The sequence below is a fragment of the Equus caballus genome, chromosome 5, assembly GCF_041296265.1.
Source record: "Equus caballus isolate H_3958 breed thoroughbred chromosome 5, TB-T2T, whole genome shotgun sequence".
Lineage (NCBI taxonomy): Eukaryota > Metazoa > Chordata > Mammalia > Perissodactyla > Equidae > Equus > Equus caballus.
In genome coordinates, this window is record NC_091688.1 from 43,805,823 (window position 1) to 43,830,818 (window position 24,996).

The window sequence follows — 24,996 nt, forward strand, 5'->3', positions numbered from 1 at the left end:
AGGAGCCAGAGCTCCTGACCTCCCCTCCCCCACTCCCCATGGTGTCAGCTCTGACCTCTCATGATGTCTCACCCACTAGATATGAACAGGTTATGGGGTGAAACCTTTCAACTCTGGTTTATTCTAAGAATCACATCAGGAATAGTTTTAAAATACAGATTTATAAACCTAACCCTAGAGATGCTGAGTCCAAAGGTTTGGAGTGGAGCCTATGAATAGCGTTTATAAACTTCCTAAGGGGGACTTCTGCTCCTAGCAGTATGGCAGACTAGATACCCTGAAGGGCCTCCCACAACAAAATAACTAGACCCTCCATAAAGCATAGTTTTCATTGCATTCTTGGTTTACAGGAAGCAAGGGAAATCTCCAAGGAGAAAACAAAATGTGGTAGGCTGTTAACAACCCCCCAAAATGCCCAGGCCCTAATCCAAGGACCCCATGAATATGTTACTTATATGGCAAAAGGGACTTTGCACGTGTGATTCAGTTAAGGGTCTTGAGATGGGGAGATAATTCTGGATTATTGGAGTGGGCCCAATGTAATCACAAGGGTCCCTATCAGGGTGAAAGTCAGTAAAAGGAGACATGGTGATGGAACCAGGGGTTGGAGCAATGTGCTACAAGACAAGGAAGGCGGGCAGCCTCTGGAAGCTAGAAAAAGCAAGGAAATGAATTTTCCCCTAAAGCCTCCAGAAGGGGAAAATAAAGCCTCCAGAAGGAGCACAGCCCTTCCAACACCTTGATTTTAGACTTCTGACCTCCAGGGCTGAAAGGGAATAAATGTTTGTTGTTTTAAACCATTAAGTCTGTGGTAATTTGTTACAGCAGCAATGGGAAACTAACACGGAAGACAACAACCCTGAATTGGAGCCAGAATAGTAAAGAGTAAGTGTGTGTGAGGGGTAAGGTCACCCTTCTGAGGACAAATCGATTTATATCCTTCCAAACTGACCTGTAGGTATAAAGGCCAAAGACAAACAGCAAAGGACTTGCAAGACTCGGAAAATTGTTCCCATAACCCCTTCCTGGGGAATCTATTACAGAATGAGCTTCAAAAGAAAAAAACCCATAAACAAACAAAACCCCAGAACAATAGAAAAAGCATTTGTCATACAGTATGACAATGAGCATTTAGATATACTAACTGTAGAACTAATAACAAATAATGGGGATAAAGGTGACAGAATAGCATTTAATACTATATGCTCTGAAAATATAAATATAATACAGCTAATGAAAAATGGAAGGAGAAAGAGAAAGCATATGGAGAGTGGAGGAAGCTTATTATTGTCTCATAGACGTACATACTGATAAGTAAAAACTGAGAGTAAAAGAATATCACTTTAAATCAGATATTGAGGAAGGAAGAAAGAGGTGAGAGTAAAAAAGTTTCCAGAAAATTCCATTACTACTTAGAGTAGGGGATGAATAGACAGTACATTGAAAAAGGGAGGGGATACATATTACATAAAGATGTTACTATAAAGGTAACATTAAAACAAAAATACAAACTTTCCTCAACATCAAAATATATTTCAGGAAAAAAAGGAAATAAAACAGACAACATAGTGAATGATGTTATTTATGTATAAGACATATAGTTGCATGAATATGACATAAAAGAGTGTGACAGACTGAGGTCAAACATATTGTTTGTAATAATAATGTAAAAAAGGCTTACCTCACTTGTAAAAGACCAAGTTTTCATATTAGCTCTATGTAAGTCTATGCTCTTTACAGAGAAATTCAAATCAAAGAGACTCAGAAAATTATTTTTTAAAGGATGAGTGGGTTAATATATATCAGGAAAATACAGATTAAAACAAAATTTTTAAAAAGCAGTGGTTATGTTGATCTCGATCCAAGACAAGGTAGAATTCAATTCAAAAAGCATGAAATAAGACCAAGAAGAACCCTTTAAAATGCCAAAGGCAATAATTTCACAATGAAGATATAACAGTTTTTAATATCTATACATTTAACAATGTAACACAACTCTCATAAAGCAGAAACTACAAGAGATACAAGGACAAATTTAAAAAACGTAATACTTTATCTCAGTTCAAGACAGTAAGTGTAGAAAAGAATTGAGCACAATTAAGATATAAATTACTCTTTATGCATATATATATATATATAACCCACCAACATATTAACCCAACAATAAAAACTACAGCTTCTGCATGTAGAATATTCAATATTAGGTCACAAACAAAACCACAATGCATTATTCAAAAATAGCAATAATACAAAGAGCATTCTTACAAGCAATGTAATGTCAATGAATATGGCTAAATCTCTACTGTTCTTGCAAATTAACAACAGAAACACACACTATTAAACAACTCTCAGAGAAAAGGAGATGAATACGTGACATCAGCAACATGTGGAGTGAGCTGTTCCCTTTGTCTCTCCCCCATTGAACTACAACTAAATGGACATTCATTAACCAATGGAGGAAGCCTACACAGCACAACAGGATGCCTGAGAGACCCACACGGCTATACATTTGAGGGTGGATTGACCACCCCCACAGGAAGTGATGGAGATTGGCGAGCAGCCCTGGCATTGCTGTGCACATGCACAAATGCTTTCCAGATTGGTGTGAGTGCCCATAGTACCACTGCACCCTGAAAGTGGGAACATGCCCCAGGGGGACTGTAGGAAGAGACAGCAGTAGCCCTTAGCCTGTTTGTGATTGCTTTCCTGGTGGTGGGGGAGCCCACCTTGTCCCTGCAGTCCCAAGGAGTGGCCCTGGCTTGGTCCCCTCAAGGAAGCCCTGCCCACCAAGCACAGTGGCCAGCAGGACTACAAGCAGAGGGAGTGGCAGATCTACACACCAGGACAAGCATACTCCCAGCCTGTGCAAGCACCCACAGAACTGCTGCACCCTGAAAGTGGGAATGTGCCTTGGGGAAACCAAAGGAAGAGATGGCAGCATCGCTTAGCCTGCTCGTGATCACTTTCCTGGGAGTGTGGGAGCCCATCATGCCCCTGCGATACCAAGGAGTGGCCCTGGCTTGGACCATGCTAGGAAGCCCCACCCTCCAGGCACAGTCTACAGATGTGCCCAAAAACTCTCCAGGATGGTGCAAGTGCACATAGTACCCCCACAACTTCCAGCAGATGGGGTGCAATCCGAAAGTCTGCTCCTGCTTCCCCTTAGTGATAGCAGGTGGAATCTGCAACCTAATACTACCACAAATCAGCTGGCAAAACGTTAGTTCATCAAACACCATGAGAAACTACAGCAACAATTCAGACCAGAAGGAAAATGACAATTCTCCAGAAACCAACTCTGAAGGCACAGAACTTTACAGTCTAAATGACAGAGAATTCAAAATAGCTGTCACAAAGAAACTCAACGAGTTACAAGAATACTCAGACAGACAGTTCAATGAGCTCAGGAATAAAATTATTGAGAAAAAGTAATACCTCACCAAAGAAGTTGAAACTATTTTAAAAAACCAAGCTGAAATTCTGGATATGAAGAACACAATTAATCAAATAAAAAATAATCTAGAATCCTTAAAAAATAGAGCTGACTTATGGAGGAAAGAATTAGTGAGTTAGAGGATAGAAATGTAGAAATGCTACAGGTGGAGGAAGAGACAGAACTAAGATTTTTTTAAAAAAATGAAGGAATTCTTGAGAATAGCTGACTCAATTAGGAAAAAGTACTATGAGGATTATAGGTATTCCACAGGGAGAAGGGAGGAAGAAAGGAGGAGAGAACTTGTTCAAAAAATAGCTGAGAACTTCCAAAACCTGGGGAAAGTACTGGATTTACAAATACATGAAGCTAATAAAACACCTAATTACATCAATGCTAAAAGACCTTCTCCAAGGCATATAATAGTTAAACTAGCAAAAGTCAATGACAAAGAAAAAATATTAAAGGCAGCAAGGTGGAAGAAAATAACCTACAATGGAACCACTATCAGGCTTTCAGTGGATTTCTCAGCAGACACCTTACAGGCTAGGAGAGAATGGAATGATATATTCAAAATACTGAAAGACAAAAACTTTCAGCCAAGAATATTCTACCCAGCAAAACTTTTCTTCAGATACAATGGAGAAAGAAAAGCTCTCCCAGATAAACAAAAGCCGAGGGAGTTTATCATCACTAGAACTCCCCTACAAGAAATAATTAAAGATGCCCTAACACCAGAAACTCAAAGGCAAAGGTCTACAAAACTTTGAGCAAGGAGATAAATAGACAGACAAAATCAGAAAACTGTAGCTCTCTATTAAAACAGGGAAGCAAATACTCAATTATAACTTAAAAGATAAAGAGAAGGAAAGATAAGCAGTAACAATAGACACTTCAAATTAGTCACAAACTCACAACACAAAACAGAACCTGCTTAGGCTAATGGAGATAAGAGGCTATGAGAAAATGAACTATTTCATCTAGGAGATCTTTTATACAAACTTCACAGCAACCACTAAACAAAAAATCAGAGCAGAGCCACAATTCATAAAAAGAGAGAAAACTTCCTTAGAAAACCACCAAAATGAAGTGACACTCAGAAATACAAAGGGAGAGAAACATTGGAAATATAGAACAACCAGAAAACAAGAAATAAAATGGCAGTGTTAAACCCTCCTATATTAAAAATCACTCTAGGGCCAGCCCTGTGGTTGGGTGGTTAAGTTTGTGTGCTCCACTTCAGTGGTCCAGAGTTTTGCTGGTTTGGATCCTGGGTGCAGACCTAGTGCCACTCATCAAGCCATGCAAAGGTGGTGTCCAACATAGCAGAACCAGATGGACCTACAACTAGAATATACAACTGTGTACTGGGGGCTTTGAGGAGGAGGAGGAGGAGGAGAAGGAGGAGAAGGAGGAGGAGGAGGAGAAGGAGGAGGAGGAGGAGGAGGAGAAGGAGGAGGAGGAGGAGGAGGAGAAGGAGGAGGAGAAGGAGGAGGAGAAGAAGAAGAGGAAGAAGAGGAGGGAGGAAGAAGAAGAGGAAGAAGAGGAGGGAGGAAGAAGAAGGAAGAAGGAGGAGGGAGGAGGGAGGAGGGAGGAGGAGGAGGGGGAGGGGGAGGAGGAGGAGGGGGAGGAGGAGGAGGAGGAGGAGAAGGAGAAGGAGAAGGAGAAGGAGAAGGAGAAGGAGAAGAAGAAGAAGAAGAAGAAGAAGAAGAAGAAGAAGAAGATTGGCAGCAGATGTTAGCTCAGACGTCAATCTTTAAAAACAAAAAACACCCTAAATATAAATAGATTGAATTCTCCAATCAAAAGACACAGAGTAGCCAGATGGATTACAAAACAAGACCCAACAATATGCTGCCTCCAGGAAACACATCTCAGCTCTAAAGAAAATCATAGGATCAGAGTGAAGGGATGGAAGATAATACCCCAAGCTAATGGCAAACAAAAGAAAGCAGGTGTTGCCATACTTATATCAGACAAAGCAGACTTCAAGTTAAAAAAGGCAATGAGAGACAAACAGGGGCAGTATATAATGATAAAAGGGACATTCCACCAAGAGGACACAACACTTATGAATATATATGCACCTAACACAGGAGTACCAAAGTACATAAAGCAACTATTAATAAACCTAAAGGCAGAAAGTAACAGCAACACAATAATAGTAGGGGACCTCAACACCCTACCTCCATCAATGGACAGATCATCTAGACAGAAAGCCAACAAGAAAATAGTGGATTTAAATGAAACATTTGATCAGATGGGCTTAATAGATATATAGAGAGCATTCCATCCAAAAACAGCAGAATACACATTCTTCTCAAGTGCACACAGATCATCCTCAAAGATAGACCACATGTTGGGAAACAGGGCAAGCCTCAATAAATTTAAGAAGATTGAAATAATCTCAAGCACCTTTTCTGACCACAATGCTATGAAACTAGAAATCAACTACAAGAAAAAAACTGGGAAAGTCCGAAATATGTGGAGACTAAACAACATGCTATGAACAACCATTACATCACTGAAGAAATCAAAGGAAAAATTTTTTAGTACCTGGAGACAAATGAAAATGAAAACACAACATACCAATTCTTATGGGATGCAGCAAAAGCTGTTATAAGAGGGAAATTCATAGCAATACAGGCCCACCTCAACAAACCAGAAAAAATCTCAAATAAGCAATCTTAAACTGTACCTAAAAGAACTAGAAAAAGAAGAACAGACAAAGCCCAAAGTCTGCAGAAGGAGGGAAATAATACAAATCAGAGCAGAAATAAATGAATTAGAGACTACAAAAACAGTAGAAAGGATTAATGAAACTAAGGGCTGGTTCTTTGAGAAGATAAACAAAATTTACAAACCTTTAGCTTGACTCACTCAGAAAAAAAGAGAGAAGCCTCAAATAAATAAAATTAGAAATGAAAGAGGAGAAATTACACTGGATACTGCAGAAATACAAAGGATTATAAGAGAATACTATGAAAAATTATATGCCCACAAATTGGATAACCTAGAAGAAATGGATAAATTCATAGACTCATAAACCTTACAAAACTTGAATCAAGAGGAAATAGAGCATCTGAATAGACCAATCACAAGTAAAGAAATTGAAACAGTAATCAAAAACCTCCCAAAAAACAAAAATCCAGGACCAGATGGCTTCTCTGGAGGATTCTACCAAACATTTAAGGAAGATTTAACACCTTTCCTTCTCAAACTATTCCAAAAATTTGAAGAAGACAGAATGTTTCCTAAGTCATTCTATGAGGCCAGCATTACCCTGATACCAAAACCAGACAAGGACAACACAAAGAAGGAAAATTACAGGTCAATATCACTGATGAACACAGACGCAAAAATCTTCAACAAAATACTAGCAAACTGAATACAGCAATACATTAAAAGGACCATAAATCACGATCAAGTGGGATGTATTCCAGGGACAGAGGGATGGTTCAACATCTGCAAGTCAATCAATGCAATACACCACATTAACAAAATGAGGAATAAAAATCACATGATCATCTCAACAGATGCGGAGAAAGCATTTGATAAGATCCGACATCTATTTATTATAAAAATTCTCAATAAAATGGGTATAGAAGGAAAGTACCTCAACATAATAAAGGCCATATTGACAAACCCACAGCCAACATCACACTCAAAGAACAAACCTTGACCCTTTTTTAGGCAACATCTCAACCTTATTTTTTGCCTCTTCCAAATTTCAAGGGTTCAGGAGCAAGCAAATTATTCTAGACCTGAGAAGAAAGAACAAAGCTGGAGTCATCACAATACCTGACGTTAAAATATACCACAAAGCTATAGTAATAAAAACAGCATGGTACTGGTACAAAAACAGACACACAGATCAATGGAACAGAGTTGAAAGCCCAGAAATGAAACAACACATCTAAGGACAGTTAACCTTTGACAAAGGAGCCAAGAACATAAAATGGAGAAAGGAAAGTCTCTTCAACAAATGGTGCTGCGAAAACTGCACAGCCACATGCAAAAGAATGAAAGTAGACCATTATCTTGCACCATACACAAAAATTAATGCAAAATGGATTAACGACTTGAATGTAAGACCTGAAACCATAAAACTGCTAGAAGAAAATATAGGCAGTACACTGTTTGACGTTGGTCTTAGCAGCATCTTTTCAAATACCATATCTACCTGGGCACGGAAAACAAAAGAAAAAATTAACAAATGAGACTACATCAGACTAAAAAACTTCTGCAAGGCAAAGGAAACCATAAACAAAATGAAAAGACAACCCACGAACTGCAGAAAATATTTGCAAATAATATATTCGACAAGGGGTTAATCTCCAAAACATATAAAGAATTCATACAACTCAACAACAACAAAAAACCAAACAACCTGATCAAAAAATGGGCAGAGGATATGAACAGACATTTCTCCAAACAAGATATACAGATGACCAACAGACACAAGAAACAGTGCTCAACATCACTAATCATTAGGGAAATGCAAATCAAAACTACAATGAAATGTCACCTTACACCGGTTAGAATGGCTATAATCACCAAGACAAAAAACAACAATTGTTGGAAAAGATTTAGAGAAAAGGGAACCCTCATGCATTGCTGGTGGGAATGCAAACTGGTGCAGCCACTATGGAAAACAGTATGGAGATTTCCCAAATATTAAAAATAGAAATACCATATGATCCAGCTATCCCACTACTGGGTATTTATCCAGAGAACTTGAAATCCATGATCCAAAGAGATTCACGCACCCCTATGTTCACTGCAGCATTATTCACAATAGCTAAGACATGGAAGCAACTCAAATGCCCTTCTACAGATGAAGGGATAAAGAAGATGTGATGTGTGTATATATATATATATATATATATATATATATATATATATATATACACGATGGAATACTATTCAGCCATAAAAAAGACAAAATCTTCTCATTTGCAACAACATAGATGGTCCTTGAGAGTATGATGTTAAGTGAAATAATCCAGACAGAGAAAGACAAATACTGCATGATTTCACTCATATGTGGAAGATAAACAAATACATGGACAAAGAGAACAGATTAGTGGTTACCAGAGGAGAAGGGGGCTGGAGGTGGGTGAAAGGGGTAAAGGGGCACATATGTACAGTGAAAGACAAAATTAGATTACTGGTGGTAAGCATGATGAAGTCTATTCAGAAATTGATAAATAATAATGTACACTCAAAACTATGTTATAAATCATTTTGATCTCACTAAAACTATTGGGGAAAAAACAAAACAAGAAAAAAGGGGATGAATACAAAATGAAATTGAAGAGCTTTTAGAAAATGATGATAATTAAACTAGACACATAAAGATCTATGAACACAGCTACATGGATGCTCTGAGGAAAATTCATAGCCTTAACGACATGTTAATAAAAATTAAAATTAATGAATTAAGTTTTCAAACTGAAAAGCTAGAAAAATACCAACAAAGAAAATATATATATAAGGAAGAATTTTAAAAGGTATGAGAAGAAATTAATAACAAATAGAAAAAAGTTCAATAAGTAAATAAGTAAATAAATAAATAGCCTATTTCTTTGAATCGACAAAGTAGAAAAGCACTGACCAACCTAATTTATAAAAAGATAAAGAGTTCAGTTGAGAAAGCACAAATACACAAAATAAGAAATAACAATGGGCAAAAGAGACAAAGTTTGAAGAAATACAAATGATCCTTAAATATATAAAAATATGCTAAAGTTTATTCACAATAATAGAAATAAATTAAAACTATATATATTCTGTATATTAAAACTATACTAAGATTCCATTTCTCACCATCAGCTTGGCAAAAACCTAAAATTTGAGAATATACTTCGTTGACGAGGCTGTGGAGAAAAGGTACTCCTACACTTTTGTGGTGGGAATGCAAAATGATACAGCCTCAATGGAGGAGAATTTCGCAAAATTCATCATTATTACATCTACCTATCTTGTTCTTGCTGTTTCCCCAGTGCCTAAAGTAGATCCTGGAAAACAGTAGCATTCAATAATTATTTGATGAAAAAATTGAATGACTCGATCTCTCCTTCCCCATACTTTAGTTCTTACTGTCTCGTCACAGACCTGTGACTATGGAAAGGCAAATACAATCAAGTTGGTATCAAATAAGAAAATGGAGTTTCTTTAGTGTGTGGAAGTTACACACCTCACAGAGAAAAAAGGGCAAGTGAGTGTGTGAGGATCTACCCAAAGGGGCTGGGAGGAAGTGGCCCTTCCATTCCTACCTCCAACCGCAACAGGAGATTCTGGCCGTGAAAGCCTGGAGCCTACTTATTCCTTGGAATAGACACCATCCTCAGGATCCATGTTCCCAGGGAGCTTCCAGGGGGAGGCAGGGGTTACCCTGGAACAATGGGGTAAAATATGAAGGCATAAGTGGTTGTGAAAGAGAAGTCAAAGAACAGTGAAGTCAAGGAGAGGCCAGAGCAGGCAGCCCATCCCCTCTAACCTCTCGTGCCCTGCTGGATGGATCTGGGGGCTACAGTGAGATTCCCCCACTAAGTTTTAGGTATAAATGAATAGAGACTTCTTAAAAATGTTAAACATTGGAATGGATCAAATCAGAGATATATTCACAGTCAACTTTAAAAAGAAAGAATGATTTTCAAGCCAATAGAATCTGACTGCACCTTATTTAATGTATTAACCTTTGATTCCAAAGGGAGGGGAGTTATTCAGGCAAATGTAGAAAAGGGGAGTCACGGAGGCCAATGAGGCTGGACTCACATAAGCACTCTATGTCTAGGCAAGAGGGCCAAGTCTCATCGGCAAGGTCTATGGAGGCAATGGACACCTCTATCAGGGGAAGGGCCCGATGCCATCAACCTCCAAATCAGGAAACTCACTCTCCTCCTCTGATTCTGTGATCACAGCTTCTGACTATGGTACAGCTGACCATGCGGGAGAAAAGTCACTGCCCAGGGGGTAAGAGTGACCAGTCCTTTCAACAGCTATTGTTCTTGTTGTAAATTGACTAACTGAAATCATAAATGTCAATCACAATTTTGCACATTTTTTATTTTGGAGCTGACATACATCTGTACCAATAGAAAGATATCGATTTATCTTTGATTCATACATTTTGTTGGCCCTTGCAAAGCTCATAAGCCCCAGTCACATCGCCTGTAGTGTGTAAAGTGGCTCTATTCTCAGGGATATTTGCAGCTGAAGCCTCACTGCAAAGACCCAGCAAACCTCTTCCACCAGGGGGTCTTTTCTGTTCATAGAGAGCAGTGTACTGCACTGCTGCCCCCTGGTGGTGGTAAAGACTAATGCCTCCAAAGGATCTCTGCAGGAAATCTGCTTTTGCAGGAACGAAAGATGGCATCAGAAACCGGGACAGGCTCAGCAGTGAGGCATTGGGACAGCAGCTCCTGGAGGAAGAGGCCCTGAAGTCTCAGTGGTGACCCACCCCAGGCTGCTCTGTGCCGCAGGGCTGATAGTGGGCGTTCGTATGTGTGCTGTTTGCGGGTGCCCTTCACAGAGACACTCCTGCTGACAAATGGGCTCCCAGCAGCTGGTTTGGGCCAGGGCCGGCTCTGATCCCCCTGTAGAGCTAGACCTCTTGCAGGGGCTTTGGCTCCACTGGGCAGGGATGGCCCTATGGGTGCGTAATTACCTCACCTGGGAAAGGACGTTTCTGGAGCCGTCCCTGTGGAGAGACAGGGAAGTAAACATCCCATGGCTCTCCCTCCTTAAGACAGAAAAAAGCAGTCTGTGCACTTCTCCTGGGGGCCCTGAGACCGAGCCTGTGGCCATCCTTGTCCTGGCCACTCATAGGAACACTGCGGATTCATCTCCCAGGACTGATGTAGGCCACTTGTCTCTGTGAAGAGCGTCCTCAGTGTTCCCCATTTATACACAAGCTACAAGTAATAAATGGAGGTTCCTTCCCCACTTCTCTGGACAGTGGGGAGGGTTTAGGGCGGAAGGGGCACATCCTGTTCTTACACATTTCCGCTTAACGCAGGGAAAATATTAAGAACCCAAAGGAGCCAAATGGCTTTGCCTCCATTGCCTGCCTGAGTGCTGAGCAGCTTGCAGATCCACAAGGCCCAGTTCTTGTGGAGGGGTTGAGGATGAGGGCGTGGGGCCTGTTGCAACAGGCAGCATCACCTTCTACTCATCATGGCTGAAAGGGGGCCCCTGAATCTTCTTCTTTCCACACCAAACAGATCTCCAGAGGAAGAGACTCCCCGTTCCCTGGAGCTCTCGGGGTGGCTGAGGCAGTTTTGAGGCTCCTGGCTCCAGGTGAAATTTGGAGGGGACACCGGTTCTAGTTTATGTGGGGATTCTCTGGGGAAAAGCTGACATTGCAAAGATAGAGTAGAGCCAACTCTAAGAGGAATGCTTCTTGCAGAGGTGTCCCTGGGGCCAATGTAGTATGCAGTCTCCTGTCTAGAAAAGAAAGTCAGTCAGTTACAGTTACCAGCCAGCCAGGTGCCACTCAGGACACAGGGTTTTGCCTGGGCTTTGTATGATCCTGCACTGAGCAGGCAGGAACTCATTCAATGCTTGTTTTAAATGTACTAAGTAAAGAAAAGCAAATCCTTTTTTAAATTAAGAAAATGTAGGGGCCGGCCAGTGGTGCAGCGGTTAAGTTTGCGGCTCCACTTGGGGGGTTCACAGGTTCGGATCCAGGGCGTGGACAAAATTTGGTTTCAAACCATTATATGTTTATCATAAGGAAATCATAACAGACACAAGCAAATAGACAAATAGAAAAAATGCCAACAATATTCTTGTCCAGAAATAACCATTGTTATTTAATTCTTTCCAGACCCTCTTCTAATGCAAGTTACCATATAAATATCTATATGAAAATGTATATCTATAATTATATGTGCAAATTTATATGAAAATTACACCTACAAATTACATATCTATATGTAAAACATATAAATTATACTTGTATGCAAATTATATTTATATGTATATACATATATATGCTATACAAACACGTATGATTGCAGAATAGCTTCCATGGACTATTTTCAGTGATTTAGAGCATACTATGTGTTAAAAAACAAAAATTAACTGACTAAATTTGAAGATCTAATTGGCTTTGTCAAACGATTCGTGAACCGGGAAGCATTTCGTCTAGCAAGATACTCTATGGGGTTGTACAGCATGGAAGGCTCTCACAGTAAGGAGGGCAGGACAAGGAAAGGAAGTCATCGATAGGAAAAAGTGAAAGTTCCTTGGAGGAAAGTAAAAGTTCAAGTGACCTTCTCACTGGCTGAGCTGAGGTGTTTTCCATTGGCAGGCTTGCTGCTGGGCAAGAAGGAAGTCTTCCTTCCTCCTGCTGGAGTAGTAAAGTAGTTGCACTTCCAGTTTGGGAGTGCGAGGTACATCTCTTCCTGTTTCGGTCAGTAACCAATGCTTTTTCCTACTGAGGTCGGTAAATGATGTCTTCCTGTTTGGGTAATTGACTAGGAATGGTAGGGTGTGAGAGCTCCCTCTACAGGCCTTCTGGACTCCAATTTTAGTTGAGGCTTCCTTTATTAATTTTCAAACGTCTTTGGCAGAGTTTGGTGGTAGAGACTGTGTGCTAAGAAGCCAGCTTGCCAGGATTCAAACCTCAGCTGTGCACCTTACAAGATGTGCCCTCGATCAAGGTACCCATATTAGATATTTCACCTGTAAAGTGGAGAAAATAATGTCATGTCCTCATAGTAGTTATGAGGACAGATAAATCCATCCATGTAAAATTATGTGTATGCCTGGTACACGGCATGGTAAGCACTTAGATGTTAAGAACTGAATGAAACACTCTTTAAGGCCAGCCATTTATAAAACAAAGAATATTTGAAGAAGGAGGAGAAGATACAAGTAGTCCTAATCAGCCAAACCTTTATCTAGTATAGAAGATTCTCATGGGCTGGGCTTTCTTTCTATGAGCATACAGCTGCTCTCGACCATGGTTCAATTGTGGGGATTTCCATCTCAAAGGAAACCTAAGGATTAAGACTGAATGTCAGAGTATTATTCTAAATGTCCACGTGTAACACCAGCCATCCCCGCTTCTCTCTCAAGCCGCTATTCTATCAGGACAAAATCAGCTTCTCACTGGTCCATCTCTCTTCCTCTCAAGATTATTAAGCTGTTACCTAAAAAGAGCATAGGGAGTGGATCTCTAACTGGCTTCTCTTTTTCATAAGACTCAGGCAAAGGAATGGCAGGTGTGTGTGGTTGGGGAGGGTGTAGTCAACCATCAGTGCCTCAACTATTGCATCTGATTTAGAGAAGCACGTTTAACAGACTAGAACAATATGGGCCACGCTGACCAGAAAAATCAATTTTTTGTTTTATGATACATTTCATCATGTATCATGACATACTCATCATTTGGGTTCCATTTTTTTCTTCCAAGGGAAATTCAGCATCCAGAGAGGAAAATTCCCATACATCAGCTGAAATCTACCTTATCTTTTAATCCTAATCCCAAATATGAATAATCACAAATAATAAAAATGGGATGTTGTACTCCAGTCTGATTGTGTATTACTGTGAATTCACTGAGCACCAGTTCTGTGCTGGCCATATTATAAAAGGAACCAGATGTAGTCTCTCCATCAACGAGCTAACACAAGTGGATAGATATAATGGAAAGTATATTGAAATAAGCGAGGAATCCTAGCTCATAGTGCCAAAGCCCGTGCCCTCTGCCGTGGGCCCCCTAAACTAACCTTAACCTTGGTATGACTCCAGATGGCTCTGCTACAGCCGTCATCAATCCTGAAAATGGGTGTTTAGGCCTCATTCTCTGGTGCAGAGAGAGGTGTGTTTATAACGAAACTCTACCACCATGACTACAACCTCCCCCTCCCCACACACCCTCTGCCATTTCATCAGGGATCTTTTCCACTGCCTACCACTCACAACAAACACATAGTTGCCCTTAGAAAACAGAGGACTAAACTCCACTACTATTTTCCATGATACACCAGCCAAGAGCTCACTGCCTTAATTACCATCTATTTTGTGATAAGATCAGTAGTCATACCTATTGTTGAAGTGTTTGTCTTATGAATGAGTGCTGTAAAATTTAATTGCACCACCTTACCCACATCAATGAAAATTAAGTCACACCTTAAAATAACATAGGGTATTATTTATCCCCAAATTAAGAAGCAATGCAGTAATCTGAGGTAAACCACAGATTTATAATTTTTCCACCCATGACCTGGTCTTTCTCACTTAACTGGTTCTGGTCTTCGGCCTCCCTCTAGAGTTTTTCCATCAGATTAAGCTGCAGATTTCTCTGCTCTACACCCTTTCATAACCACCTCTCCTAGGTGGATGTGGGACATGCAGGTGGCTCTGCTGTGGCTTGTGGTATTTGCTGAAATCCACCAGATTATCCAGTTCAGTGGCATGCCACAGGGGCTGAACCCACACACCTTCTTACAGAAATATGACCATCCACCAGATGGAGGCACCTTTCATTCTCAAACAGAGTGACAACCCGCACCTAGATCGGGTGTACATAACTGGACCGGTGTACATAAACTTTGTCTATGCCAAGATTTTTCAGCTTTGACTTTGCAGCTTTGCCCATCTTCTCTATCCCTCTTGTGTCTCAGGGCTCTGGTCTTCTCCTGAGAGCACCATGGTCCAGTGGAAAGATGCCAGTGCCAGTCCCTGTCAGAGTGTCAAACAGATCTGGGTTGAATCCTGGCTCTGCCACCTCCCTTCTCTGTGACTGAAACTGAGTCTCCTTCTGAGCTTTGGTTTCCTCACTGAAAGACGAGGATCACCTTATCTCCCTCACAGAATTATTAGGAGATGAATAATATATGTAAAGCGACTTTCATGTAGAGATGCTCAGTAAACATTGCAGCCCTGTGCTCTCCCTTCCCCCATCTGCACCTATCCTACCACCCTCACCAATTTTCCTCTTCCTTTCTCATACAGGAAGCTGCCAGTTTCTGTTCTTTGCCTCTAATAATACTTCCCAAATCCTCTTTTTAACCTGTATACCCACAGCATCAGCTTAATAAGGTTCTTAAGAAGCCAGGACCAGAAATGTGTAGTTAGTGGATCAGTTACCCGGGATGCTAGGTTGCAAAAAGAATGAATTATTTTTTAATAAATGTTGGAGTAAGATGAGCTAAACACTACTGCAAGGGTGGAAAATTGGAGAAAACTTTATGAAAATAAATTTATGAATACACATCAAAAACTTTAAAAATGTTGGGGCCAGCCCAGTGGCGCAGCAGTTAAGTTCTCACGTTCCACTTTGGTGGTTCGTGGTTCACCAGTTCGGATCCCGGGTATGGACCTATGCACCACTCGTCAAGCCATGCTGTAGCAGGCATCCCACATAGAGGAAGATGGACATAGGTGTTAGCTCAGGGCCAGTCTTCCTCAGCAAAAAGAGGAGGATTGGCAGCAGATGTTAGCTCAGGGCCAATCTTCCTCAAAAAAAATAAAAAGCTTTAAAAATGTTCATACCTTTTGCCTCAATTATTTCACCTCAAGGAATTTATTATATTAAGGAAATAATCAGATATCTTCAAATGTTTGTGTATAAGATGTTCATTACAGTATTGTAATAGTGAGAAATTGGAAACATACAAAATATCCAAGAATAGGATACTGAAATAATGGAGTAAATACTAGGTAGTTATTAAAAATCAAGTTTTAAAAGTTTATGACAACATTGTAAAATGCTCACAAATTGAAACAAAACTGAATATATTTTAAATTTTAAAAATATATAAAATATAGAATTACCATATAATCCAGCAATTCCACTTCTGGGCACACATCCCAAAGGAGTGAAAGCGGAGACTCGAACAGACATCTGTAAACTCATGTTCTTTGCAGCACTACTCACAATAGTTGTAAAGTGGAAGCAGCTCGGGGCTCACCCAATGGCCTAGTGGTTAATTTTGCTCACCCCAGTTCAGCAGCCCAGGCTCGCCAACTTAGATCCCAGGCATAGACCTACGCATGGCTTATCAAGCCATGCTGTGGCAGGCGTCCCACATATAAAACAGAGGAAGATGGGCACAGATCTTAGCTCAGGGCCAATCTTCCTCAGCAAAAAGAGGAGGATTGGTGGCAGATGTTAGCTCAGGGCTCATCTTCCTCAAAAACAAAAAAGTGGAAGCAGCTCAAGTGTCCCTCAGTGGATGAAAGGATAAACAAAATGTGGTATATACATACAATAGAATGCTACTCAGCCAAAGAGAGGCAATTCTGACACGTGCTACAACACAGAGGACACTTAAAGACATGCTAAATGACATAAGCCAGTCACAAAAGAACAAATACTGTAAGATGCCACTTAAATGAGGTAGCTAGAGCAGTCAAATTCAGAGACAGAAAGTAGAATGGTGGCTGCCAGGGGCTGAGGGGGCAGAGGAATGAGGAGTCAGACTTTAATGAGTATGGAGTTTCAGTGTGGGAAGATGAAAAGTTTCTGAAGATGGATAGTGGTGACATTTGCAGAACAATATGAACGTACTTAATATCACAAAACTGTACACTTAAAAATGGTTCAAATGGTAAATTTCATGTTGCATATACTTTACCACATTAAAATATATATATATAATGGGGATGGCCTGGTGGTGTAATGGTTAAGCTCCTGCACGCCACTTCGGTGGCCCAGGGTTCGCGGGTTCAGATCCCAGGCATGGACCTACACACTGCTCATCAAGCCATGCTATGGCAGCATCCCACATACAAAATAGAGGAAGATTGGTGCAGATGTTAGCTCAGGGCCAATCTTCCTCACCAAAAAAAAGAATATATATATATATATATATATATATATGTATATAATATGTACATACACATACATCTATACAATACATATACATACAAACAGACACAGTCATATATAAATGAAACACTGAAAGGCTATAAACCAAATGTTGGCAGTGCATTGTGAAGTCTGAATCATGAAATAGTAAGAGATTTTTACTTTCATCATTGTATTTTTCTTCTTTTACAATTTTTCTATTATGAACATGTATTACTTTTATAGTCAGGAAAAAAGAGTGTTTCTTTAAATCGACTCGAATTTCCTTGAGTGGGCTCTTTACTTCGGCCAAAGAGGAGCTGGCCCTACAGGCAGACACACTCACACATGTGTGTTCCACAGCAGGAATTTCTCCTTTCCAGGCCCTGCCCTCCGCCTTTACAAGGTAGTTCCAGGCTCGCAGAGCTCATAAAGAGTCTCTTACCCTCACATGGGCATTGTTGGAGAGCATTTACAAGGGCTCTTGGAATCTTGTAGATTATGGCAGTTTTCATCAGGGCTTCCTCCCAATGGCCCCAGAAGCTGTGTTGGGACCGGTGTCCCTGACTTACAGTCAGGAGAGCCACACCGAAGCTTTGTGTGGCAGCAGCAAAATGCAGTTGGGAAAGTGCCACAGTAGAAGTCAGCCGTTGGAGTTCTGCAATGTGACCATTGGCCAGACCCTAACCCTCTCGGGCCCCTCCTTCTTCACTGATAAGATGAGGAGATCAGGCAAATCATGACCTTCCTTCAAACCTCTCCCTCAAACCAAGCTCACGAGTCATCTGCCCCAGGGAGCCTTCCCTGATGAACTCCTCCAGGCTCTGAGGGTCCCTTTAATGGTCATGGCTTCAAATGCGCCTCTGTAAATTTGTGGTCAAGATTTGCTCGTAAATCCTTTAGCAATTTTCATGTGAATCCCCAGCAGTGCTCAGGAGTTGGTACATCTTCCAGTCTTCCCTGCCCCCTCCATTCTCAGCCAGGAATTATAATCATTTGTAATTAAATGGGCCTCAGGCAACTCAGAATCAAAGAGACTCTGTGTGTACTGAGCACATCACTTGCCCTATTTAGAAGCCACCATTGGTTCCCCTTGGCCCTTAGAATAAATTCCAAACAAGGACTTCATTCTGATGAAGATTCACAAAGCCCTTCCAGGTCCAGTTTCTGTTCCCCTTTGTCAGACTCAGCTCTTGCTGTGCTTTCCTCTTGCTCTGCCCTCCTCATATGCTGCATGCCCTGGCTATAGCAAGCTTCCAGAAATTCCTTTAACACACCGTGCCCGGTTAGGCAGGAGTCTTTGCATATGCTGGCCCTTCTTCCTCCAGCTGGTGACCACGATGCCCTTCAAGACCCAGCTCACATAATAACAGCAAATATTATTGGTCCCTGACAACGTGACTGACGATGCTGTGTCTTATCTGTAATAACTCATTTGTTTTGCACAAAGCTAAGTCCTGACAAGCTTTCTTCTGTTACCTCACTTGCCTATTTCCTGCCAATTTTCTTAACATAGTTCTTCAGGTTTCCAGTTGATTCTGTAAACCACTAGATATCCTCCCTATAAAATGCTATTCTGCCTAAGTAAGCCAGAGTTCATGACTGCTGCTTACAACCAATAATCTTATCTTATAAGACATCTAACTAGCAAGTGTCCATGGAGAGTCACTGAATTCCAGGCACTGTGCTGGCGTAGAGGGGAGGGTGGAATACAAGGCTTCATTCCTGCTCTTGAGGAGCTCACATCTGTATGAAAAAAATAAAGACAAAGAACAATGCAAGGTAACTAAAGGTAAATGTGAGTATATGTTATGAAATGTGAGTACAAGTTATGAAAGTATAACTTAGCTCCAGGAACCCACATGGTAGGTCTGAGAAGGCTTCGCAGAGGTGCTGACATACCAACGGGCAATGCAGCACCAGTGGCCAGAGGGCTCTGAAGCCAGACGACCTGGCTTTACATCCCGCTTCTGCTACACATTGGATATGTCACCTTGGGCAAGCTATTTAATGTCTTTGGCCCTCATCTTCCTCATCTATAAAGTGAGTGACAATGAGACTATCTCCTTAGTGATCACCTCTGCAGCCAGCTCTGTCCCCAGGGTCTGTCTATGGAACGTGCTCCCAGGCCTGGTTCCAGCATGACCTGCCTTCTCACCAACCTTGTCTTGCTGTGAGGAACCATCTCTCTCAAGCCCAAGCCTCAACTCCAGTCACTAATTTATTGATCAGTCTCTTCCCTTAGCTGGATGGGTCATCGTTTTAGTCCTGGGCCTAGAATATGTCTCAGCCTCCCCTTGCTGTTTCCAACTTGACTTGTACTTCAACAGGTTAGGCTCACATTATTTCAGACTTAGCTTTCTTATTCATTGAAGAAGAAAAATCTCTTCTCTCTGAGTCCAAAGTCCACTCCTCTGAACCTATTCTGAATTGTTCTCTCTGAAGCCACCCAAACTCTGGGTATTAGCCTTCGGGATTCCCTCTAAAAACATTCTTCTTAAACTAAGCAGCCTACTATAGTAAAAAACTCCCAGTATTTTAGAGTCTGAGAGATCTGGGTTCAATCCACAGCTCGAGCTCTAGCTGTGGGACTTCAGACAAGTTACTTATCCCTTCAAGCCTTTACTATCTATTTCATAGGGTTATCACAGTGCCCAGGTAAGGAAGATGCGTAACAAAACTGAGTCCCTTCCCTTAATTTGTTCCTATTTTTTTCGGTATTCCCATTTTGAAATCTCTTCTGACGGTCACATCTACAGCCATTCATATTGCTGCCTGTTTTCCCAATTTCTCTCATGTTCAAATTTTTCTTCTAAAAGTCCTATCTCCCAAGACTCACACTTCTGAGCTTCTGGTGCTACCTTCTTGGTGATGATTTGCATAAAAGCCATGTTCATTGTTCATTCCACTTTAGCTCAATAAAAGTATTTGCATTCCTAATTTAAATGTACATCATAATTACTCTATTATGCTGAAAAGGTATGTCAATGGACTTTAACAGGGCATTTGGCAAGATCTCTTATAATACCCAGGAATCCTGGATGGACAATTATATAATTGCCAAAACCAAAGGTGGTGATTAATGAAATAGTATCTTTCTTAGGAAAGCTTAGAGTATCATCCTAGCATTCTATCTACATCCTATTCTAGTTAACATTTTTATTAATTACTTGAATGCTGATTTCTAAAACAGACCTATCAAATTTAAAGATGGCAGAAAGATGGGAAGGACAATAAATACTTTCAAGTCAGAACTGGTTTCCCAAAAAAAGTATATCTTAACAAGCTGTATTGATGGGCTAAATAAAACACGAAGTTTAAAGGGCGAAGATGTGAAGTTCTTTCCTTGAGTCCAAAAACCAGCAGCACAAGTGTAAGATAAGATTGAATTCAATCTTAGCAGTAGTAAAACTGATACTAAATAATACCCCTGGAAACCTGAAGAACTATGTTAAGAAAATTGGCAGGAAGCTAGGGAAGTGAGGCAATAGAAAAAAGCTTGTCAGGACTTGGCTTTGTGCAAAACAAATGAGTTATTACAGATAAGTCACAGAACATCGTCAGTCACATAAGGGACTGCTAATATTTGCTATTACAGTTTAGCAGTAGTCACTCTCCCACAGTCAAGTTAGTATGATTTCATATTGTTCTATAATTGCCAAAACATTCAATACAATGTTAGGATGCATTAGAAGTTTATCTTTAGAATAAGGGAGGTAACGGTCTTCCTCTACCTTATACAGCTAGATCACATCTTTTGAATTGGATTTAGCTAAGGGTGACACATATTAAGAAAGATGTTGGTAAGCTCAGATGCATTTTCAAAGGAAATCATAAGGATATAAACCATGTCATAAGAAGAATGTTTGAAGGAAGCAGGGACTTTTAGACTGCACAAAAGATTCCAAAAGTTCTAAGGGAACAGGACAGTAGTAGGATGCAGAAAGTATAGCATTCGTTCTCATCTCAAAGAGCTCACAGTCAAGGCATTTAGTGTTGTAAAGGAGGCAGATTCAAAGTGGGAAAGAAATGACTAAGTTTGCCTAGGGGGGGTCAGGAAAGTTTGCACACAGGTGATGAGGCTGAAACTGAATCTTAAAAAATAATGGGGAAGATTTTACCACCAGCAAGACAGGTCATTTGAGACAGCGGGAACAACATATACATAAACTCCCAGGGCAGGGGTTACAGCAGTGGGTTAAGATGTACATGGGAGATAAGGAAGTGATGACAGGAAGTACTAAAGTTAGACTGAGGTTTCTGCTTAAATGTCATTTCCTGAGAGATTTTCCTAGCCCCTGACCTCCAATCTAAATTAGGTGTCCCTGTTATACTGTCTCCTAATGCTCTCTAATTTTTCTCTGTAGAACTCACAGTTTGTATTTTATATTTATTTGTGTATAGTTTAGTATCAATTTGCCTGCTACACTGCATGCTCCATAAGGGCATCAGAGCTATGCCTGGTATGTGATAAACACTTAATAAATATATGTTGAGTGATGCACATAAAGACAAAATTAAACAAGATTAGCACAAGTGCTATACTGTATATACACATTCCTCAGGAGACAAGGAGTATTTGGACTAATTGAGTCTTATAGAAGAAAGTGTATACAGGAAGGACATTGAAGGCAGATGGACTGGCTCCAGCGAATGCATGGGGGCACAAAACAACACAGCAAGTACAAAGAACTTAGAGAACTTCCTTATGTTTGTACATAGGTAGGTGCAGGGGAGTGGTAGATGACAAGGCCAGAGAAGTAGGCAAGGGCTAAATCATTCATCCATTCAATGAATATTCATTGAGCACCTTCTCATGAAGGGCTTCTTAATCCATGCTAAGAAGTCTGGGTATATCCAAACGCTATTGAGTAACTGAAGGATTTGAGAGTCTTATTATTCAATTCATATATTAGAAAGTTCATTCTGGAGGTTGGGCAGTGGATTATTTAGATGGTGGCAAGTCTGAAGGCAAGCAGAGATCACTTAGGAAGCTGTTTCAGAAATCCAGGTAAGAAAAGCAGTGGCAGTGGGAACAAAGAGGACATGGTTCAAAGAAATATTTAGACAGAAGAATCGACAGAATTTGATGGGAATTTCTTCTTTGATGTGAATTTTCTCACTATGGGAAGTGAGAAAGAGGGGATTGTAGGATGATTCTCAGGTTTCTGGTATATGCAATGGGGTGAATTGTGAGACACAGAGAAACGGACTGTAGGAAGAAGAGAAAATTGAAATGGGGAAATTGTGAAGTCCGTTTAACACATGTTGATACTTGTGGAAGGGATTACTATCTGTCTACCAGAATCCATTTTCTCTTTTTTGCACATAGTAGCTAGGATGTAGCTGCCCAGAACTCCTTTGGGACTACTTTTCCAAGTCTCCTTTGAAGTAGGACGGTGGGCATATGACCAAGTTCTTGCTAGGGAATGCAACCAACTGCAAAGTATGCAACTTCTTCCTCACTTGCTTAAGAAGAAACCCTTGTCCTTGAATTTCTTCCCTTTCCCCATTCCACTGGTTGGAATGGTAATGAGCAGAATGACTTAGGAAGTCACAAGCTGAGGATGGCAGAGCATCCATTAGCCTGGGTCCATGCATGTATCAGAGCTGTCTGCTAACCTAGAACACTCATCCTGGGCTGTTTACATGACAGAAAAATAAACTTACTGCTCTTTATTTTTTTTAAGGAAGATTGGCCCATAGCTAACATCGGTTGCCAATCTTCCTGTTTATTTTTTTCTCCCCAAAGCCCCAGTACATAGTTGTATATCCTAGTTGTAAGTCCTTCTAGTTCTTCTATGTGGGATTCCATCACAGCATGGCTTGATGAACAGTGCATAGGTCTGTGCCCAGGATCTCAACTGGCAAACCCCGGGTCACTGAAGCAGAGCACGTGAACTTAACCACTATGCCACCAGGTCAGCTCCCTTACTGATCTTTAAGTCATTAAATTTTTAGTCTTTTTGTTACAGCAGCTTAGCCTGCCTCATACAACATCTGAGTGGAGATATAGACAGTTGACTATGCCAGTCTGAAGTTCAGAAAAGAGGTAGATTTATTAGTCATCATCAAATTGGAGTGAATCAGTGACACCAGTAAGATGGTGAAATGAGAGGTTCAAGCCCTCAGCCCCCCAGAGAAACACCAATTTGACAACCATCCACAGACAAAGACATCTTTGTGAGAGCTCCAGGACATGAGTGAGAGATCACAGCACCCAGGCAGAGCACAGAAACAAAAAAAGATACATTTAAGAAGATGGGATGGACAGTATCACTTTACCCATGTCACCCTTCCTCACAGCCTGTGCAGCACAGCACCCAGAGAGATCCCTTGGCCAAGGAGTTCTCCTGTGAGGAAAAGAGAGCAAAGTGAGAGTCCAACTTCACTATGGACCCTGGTACCAGCTCCACTCCAGTGGACACTGGTTCCAAGCCAGCCCATGTAGACCTTGCCTCTAGGCCCATCATCATAGACCCAGGCATCAAGCCTGTCTATGGACCCAGGCACAAAGCCCACCCATGGACCCTGGAACCAGACTCACTAACCACAGATCCTGGCACCAGGTCTGCCTACCCACACACCTACATGCAGGCCTGCTTGCCTGTGGACTCTGGCAGCAGGCCCACCTATGGACCCTGCCATTGGCCTGACAAGAATCTCTGTCTGGGCTGACTGGTGAAGGGCTTTCCCTGCTGAAGCCAGTCTATAAACACTGGAAGAAGTGACTACTTCTTCAAATGTGCAGATACCAATGCAAGGCTACAAGGATCAAGAAGAATCATAAAAACATGATACCACCAAAGGAACAAAATAAAGCTACAGTAACTTACCCTAAGGGAATGGAGATCTACAAACTGCCTGACAAAGAATTCAAAATAATTGTCTGAAAATGCTCAGTGAGTTATAAGAGAACACAGACAGATGGTTATACGAAGTCAGAAAAACAATACATTAACAAAATGAGAAATTCAGCAGAGACAGAAACCATAAAAAAAGAGCCAAACAGAAATTCTGGAGCTGAAGAACATAACGACTGAACTGAAAAATTCAATAGAAAGCATAAAGAGCTGAAAAAAAATCAGCATCTTGCAAGTCATTTGAAATTACTCAGTCAGAGGAACAAAAAGAAGAAGACTGAAAAAGAGTAAAGAAAGTCTACCAGACTCTACGGGACACCAACAAACAACCCAATATACACATTATAGGAGTCCCAGAAGAAGAAGAGAAAGAGAAAGGGGTAGAAAGCTTATTTAAAGAAATAATGGTTGAAAACTTCCCAAATCCAGAGAGGGAAATAGATATCCAAATTCATGAAGCCCAAAAGATCCCCGAAAGTTTGCACCTAAAGAGGTCTACAGTGAGACACACTATAATTAAGTTGTCAAAATTCAAAGATGAAGAGAGAATTTTGAAAGCAGCAAGGGAAAAGCAACTTGTCATGTACAAGGGAACCACCATAAGACTAAAAGCAGATATCTCAGCAGAAACATTGCAGGAAGGAGTGGGATGATAGATTGAAAGTGAAGAAAGAAAAAAACCTGTCAATCAAGAATATTATATCTGGGAAAACTGTCCTTTAAAAATGAAGGAAAGATAAAGACTTTCCCAGACAAACAAAAACTGAGAGAGTTCATCACCACTATATCTGCCTTAATAGAAGTGCCAAAGAGAGCTCTTCAAGTTGAAACAAAAGAATGCTATACAGCATCATGAAAGCATATGAAAGTATAAATCTCACTGGTAAAGGTAA

General features: G+C 40.7%; 1 long non-coding RNA gene across 2 annotated transcripts in view; it reads right to left on the reverse strand.

Annotated features, from left to right (window-relative positions):
• Positions 1–24,996, reverse strand: part of LOC111773522 (uncharacterized) — a 181,930-nt gene that overhangs the window by 24,107 nt on the left and 132,827 nt on the right. Inside the window, exons 2-3 of one of the 2 annotated variants that reach the window (XR_011439199.1) lie at positions 23,526–23,593; positions 9,712–9,830 (exon numbers count right to left, since the gene is read on the reverse strand). This is a non-coding gene — a long non-coding RNA (uncharacterized lncRNA). The remainder of the gene's footprint in view (positions 1–9,711; positions 9,831–23,525; positions 23,594–24,996) is intronic. The other variant, XR_011439200.1, reaches the window with a different exon arrangement.